Source organism: Copidosoma floridanum, unplaced genomic scaffold (genome assembly GCF_036245765.1).
Source record: "Copidosoma floridanum isolate Cflo_tuat_1 unplaced genomic scaffold, Cflo_Japanese_pri ptg000009l, whole genome shotgun sequence".
NCBI classification, from domain to species: domain Eukaryota; kingdom Metazoa; phylum Arthropoda; class Insecta; order Hymenoptera; family Encyrtidae; genus Copidosoma; species Copidosoma floridanum.
Genome location: NW_028321886.1, coordinates 10149750 through 10155543, shown reverse-complemented (window position 1 = coordinate 10155543; position 5794 = coordinate 10149750).

Below are 5794 nucleotides of genomic sequence, written 5' to 3'. Positions count from 1 at the left end.
GGAAGAAAGGGGAGGAGGAGATTTCATGAAATCGCCAAGACGCGTCGCTCGTACCGTGCACCTCGCACACCGGGAGAACACTCGACTTTTATGCGCTGCACTTGCGTGTAAGTAGGTAGGTGTATACTTATACCTTATATTTTACTTACCCACTTGCGTGCGGGGACGCGGTCCGCATCCACATCGCCTTGCATCCATATACGAATAACATATACATATACATGCACTACAAACGCGTACACTAAACTCATGTGTGTGTGTATATACATGCGTGGATGGCCAGCGCGAGTTCGTAAACGATTCGAGTTTTGCTGAACTTGCGCAAGCAAGCAAACTCTTTTGGTGATAATAATGCACCCGTACCTGCTTATTTCTACCTTTTTTCCTCCCTTCCATCTACTCGATTTTAACCTCTACTGGAACAATTGTTGTTATCATATTATTACTTTCTTTTGTTTTTTTTTGTTTTTTAGTTCCAATGTTTCCTCAAACTGAGTGTACAGTATAATATGTATACCATCAAATCAGCGTTAAACCCACAACATCTACGTGACACCGAGATAAATTCGTAAATCATCCAAGTGATGGTTGAATTCCATAAAGACGTTGCCTTGCGTTACGCCTGTTACGCAAACCATCAAGCCATAAGAGTATACCTGTCAACCATACCTAAATGAACGCGGAAGAGCTAAAGGGTGGGAATGAAAGGCGAAAAATCAATTGGGTGCCTATAAGCTTGCAGATCTGGTGAGAGGCGAAAGAGCGGTATAGAAACAAGAGAGGCAAGGAAGTAAAAGTGGCGTGGAAGATGGATGTAAAAATAATAAGAAAGAAAGAGAAAAAGTAGGAGCTGGACGGTGGACTCAAAGTTTCGCCGCCGCGCACTATGTACCTGTAACCCATCCATCTATACTGCCGAGAGAAAATTTCCAAAGGAGCTCGGCCGAAGTGAATCTCGCTCGTTCTTTTTCTCGCCGTGGAGTCTGCAGGTGTACAAAACCCGTGGCAAAGTTGCGACGGAGGACGCGCCTCTAATTGAACGGAATCACGCCGGTGCCTCCCCCTCCCACCCCTTTTCCCTCGGCTCGGGGCAAGAAATCGAGATCAAACAAATTGTACGGCCGAGCGAGCCGCTGAACTTGATCATGCGGGACCGATGTCGGAGGTGCAGGAAGTGGGTCGAGCGAGCCCGCACACCGGTTTTGGTTACCCCAACTCGACGAAATTGCCGCACACGCGTTTTGCTGGGATTCGTCACAGATGCACACCCCTTTTTCTACTCGTGCAGTTTTTTTCAAAAGTATCTTTTATTTTCACGACAATCATTTTTACACAGTAAGTACACTCGGACCCCCCTTTTTTGCCTTTTAAACGATCCATGCACTAGAGAGATAGGTTCTACCATAGTACATACACATTATAGGTAGTAAAAAAAAAAAAAGAATGAAGAAAAAGGAGCAAATCAATCGGCGCATTTCGAGTTCATCATTAGGAGTCTAAATATCGAATTGTTACTCGATCTGCAGCAGATGCACGGATGTCAAGACGTATACGAATCAATATTCACGTCGTTGAAACGAGCGAGTGCAATAACAATCAATTATGATATGGGTAACGAGAGATACACGCACGTAGGTATCGAGTGTGTCTCTTAGGCTGTAATTAATAATGCCGAGACGCAGCAAGGCAATGGAGGAGGAGCTTGTATTATATGTATATATGTATGTACGTGTGGGTGTCGGTGAGCTGCGAGTCTGCTTTCACCGACGATCATCCCATTCGAGAGCCCTCGATCGAGTTCATGTTCCAGCCGTGAACGGCTATTAAAAGGAATGAAAAGCCAAGCACGTACGTGCTAATTCGGTCTGCCACTGCTGTATAGGGGGCTGTGGACCGTAAGTGTGACAGGTTAAAAAAAAAAAAAAAAGAGAGAAAGACAAGGGAACGGAGTATGGGAGAGCTCTTTCTCTCACCCCCCCCCCCCTGATACCCATGTGTAATTGGTCTTGCAGCCATCAGTGGTGCATATATAGGTATATCATGGTGGGGTATTGCACGTAACGTGATTCATCGTTATCGCGTAGCATTAAAAGCACATAAAGAGGCATAAAGACAACGCATACGTGATCACACAAATACCTATGTATGTAATTGTATGGATGGCGCACTGCAGCTCTTTTCGCCCCCGCCCTGCTTTGATCCCCCCCCCTCCCTTGCCGCCGCTCTTCCGTTCAATTACTGGGGTCCCCTTTATTCCCATGTCCACGCGTAAAATAAATCATGTATCACAATGGGCAAACAGAAGTGCTTGGGAGAGTCTCTTTCGCTGGCCTGCACCCTTTCTTTCTTCCTTCCTTCCTTTGTCACCTTTGCGAGCTAGCGCCTTAATTTAATGCTACACCACTTGGCGCACAACTTGGTAACTGCGATGCTACTGTAATGCAGCCCTGCGCTCGGTCGAGGTAAAATCTATCGTGTACACTGTAAATCTAAGTGTGTTTAATTACACGTACATAGCGTGTATTTTAACACGCATATTTAACTAAATAAATATTTAAATATTTAACTAAATATTTTTCACCCATCGGTTATTAATTTAACTTTAATTAAACAAAAGTGTAAACAAAATTTGTATGTGTGTTTTTTCTTTTCTACAAAAAAAAAGGAATCATTTGAGCCTAGAATATTTTAATTGACATTCAATTCAAGAATTTTTAAAAATAATAATTTCAGTATTGGTACTTGAATCTGCTTGTTTTATTTGTTTTTCTAAGTAATATGCAACTTTATCAATTATTCGGCACCGAAACATATAATAAGAAATTAGCAATAATTCGCTTAAAAGCGTGTTGTACTAATACGTGTGAAGCGTGTGGAAAATATACAGTTGAGGGGTGTTGGAATAAAACGCGTAGAAACGTGTAAATTCTGTGACGGCGGTTCACACGCTCCATGCAAGTATATTAAAATAACACACTTGGATTTACAGTTTACCAGTACCTGTACGTGTTCTCATGGGGTGGGAGGGGGGGGGTGAAATTGAAAAGCCAGAGGGTCGTGGAGTGTGCGTATCGATGTGGCCAAAGGTCCAGCCCTTTCGTGCGGTCGTTTGATAATCAAGTTACCGTGTTTTGCTCGTTTTGGCATAAACAAGCCAAAAGCAGGCGTTCCTGTTCTTTGTGCCACGCACGGCTTTTTCCGGCTATACACCTTTACAGAAGCTCTTTCCTTTTTGCAGCCCGGACTTTTCGCTTTGAGCGAGTTTTCCCAGGAAAGTTAAATTAAAATTTTACAACATTTTTCATCATGTTTTCTACCCGTTTGAGCGTGGAGCATCTAAAAGTAATGATGCGTTTTGTTTTACGTTTTACATTACAAGACTCGTACATGGTATTTTTTATTTATTTTTTTCTTGATTTTTCCAACTATCGTAATTATAATAACATATATTTTGAAAACGACAATCATGACTTTAAAGTAGTCATTGTAGTTTTGCCAAGTAAGAAGAGATATAATAAGTATTATCTCAAAGCATTTGGCTAAACTAAATTTTTGCGTTCATGGCATACATGATTCTTGCAGTTTAAGTACGACCCTCAGAACTGGTAACAGAAATCATACGCAGATTTATTTTTTACCGGTTGCGCAAAGGACTTTTGTCAAACTCTCCCCCCTGTATTAATTTCTCCTACGCAACGAAAAAACAAGAATATTGTTTAAATTTAAACGATGGTAGGTCTTGGGAAAAATCTCTATCTAAAAAATTTTACCATCCCAGTGGATGCGGCAATCGTAATAGTTAGTGTATCAGTGCAGTACAAGTAGCCTTCCGTTTGACGAGTCGTACAAGGAGCCCATATATTTTGCAAATTCAAGAAGCACCTTGAATTGCCTAATTCCCGTACGATGCATCCGTCCTCTCGCCTACGAGCACTACACGGGACAAGTGTAGAGGAAATCCAAAATATATGTAATATGCTTATATGAATATAGAGACCGTCGAACAAAGTTTGTTGTCGACTGGTACATAATATATATATATACGCTTGCTTCTGTTCCATGCGTGCGTACCTATACAGATATATCATATACATACCCAATACCCAGCTGTGGCGAATCTCGGGGCTCGGTAGAGTGGCGCGCTGCAGCTGGACCGCCCCTTTGTTCTTACATCTCGTGGGATCGCGGGGAAAGGGAGAGTCACGCAGAAGGAGGAGTAGTGCCCACGTATACACGTACATCATACATGTACCCTGTACAGCACGAGAGCAGGTGCGGGCATTTCGACGATTAGTTCTGGACGGCTTTCCTCCTCCTCCTCCACCTCCTTCTCGAAGAGAGAGAGAGATAAAGAGCCTCTCCCGGCCACGGCTTCCCGATTTCTTTTAATCTCATTTCGTGCCTATGTATACCTATCCCGATGCTCGGCAGAGGAAGGAAGCCACCCTCCCCTCGCTCTCCCGAGGCGGTGGCAGCAGCTCCCTGCAGTACAGCCGGGCAATTATTGCCTATCTCGCTGCTGCTGCAGAAAAGGCCAGAGAGAGAGGAGGCTTGGTTTTGTTGCTCCCGCCGCTGCGAGGCTGTAAAACAGAGTCGTCGGGCTGGCTCGCGACGAGGGGAGATCCCACCTCGCGGGAGCAAGTGCGGGGCGAGAGAGAGAGGAGGTGATCGATGGAGAGGAGGGCTCGGGCGCGCGCCAAGGTAGACGGCCCCGACCTTGATGCGCGTGGTTCTCGCGTGCCCGAGGAGACCCGAGCCCGAGCCGAGGACACCCGAGTCCTCCCTCTCCCCCCCCCCTCAGCGGATGCATTGCTCTTTCATGCTTTTTGCTTCTATATACATTATATCTTTTTGTTGCTCGCATCCGCTGCAAGCCTTTTGCTCCGCTCCCAAGGCGCAGCCGAGCTACATGTATATATACAATACTAGAGCTCATGCCGTGGACCAGTGCTTCTCGCATCACTTTTTTTCTCTCTCTCCCTCTGACTCGCGTGCGCGCGCGCCCGCTTCCCTTCCCTTTTTTTCTCTCTCTCTCTCTTTATGTGCTCGGAGCGCTCGAGGCTGTCGCTGTTTACAGGTGTGTGCGTTCGCGAGATGGTCGGAGAAAACATCGCGGAAGCTCCCCCCTTACCGATCTCGTGCGTCGATGAGGAGTATACAAGTATAAAAGAGCAGGAGGGAAAAAACAAAACAAAAATGATGAAACAGCGGGGGAGGGGAGGGGGGACTGGTTACCGACTCGGGAGGAGTGTGGTCGCGGGGTGAGACCCATGGGAGAGAGAAACCGGTTGCTGATGGTCGGGTAGCCGAGGCTGGGCTGGACGCGCGCCTGGATATGTGTTATATATATATATACATGTTGTATGTTGCTCGGAGGCGGCAAGTGTCCCGGGGCCAGTGACGCTCATCATCGAAGCTTAAACGTATATATGCTGTTTTACCTTGCTTCTTGGCTCGTACACCCTCCCTCGTTTTTTTTTTTTTTTTTTTTTCCTATCTCGTTCTTTGAGAGCCGAGCACTCGGCTTTGTCCTGCTCCTTCGACGTCTTGATTTAGCGATAACCCGAGGAGTCGTCAACGCCGTGGTCCCACTTGATTGGTGCCGGCCGAATCTGCAATTTTTTCGACGATTTTGTTTCTCGGTTCCAAGATAATATCTGATATTTCTTTTTTTCTCTTCAGTACCTACGCTAAAAAGTAGACTTTTTTTTTTTCCTTGGAAACAATTTGTGCTTACCGTAGAAATATTTTTTCTTTCCATCCGTAAAATGGGGAAGATTTAAAATTTAATGCG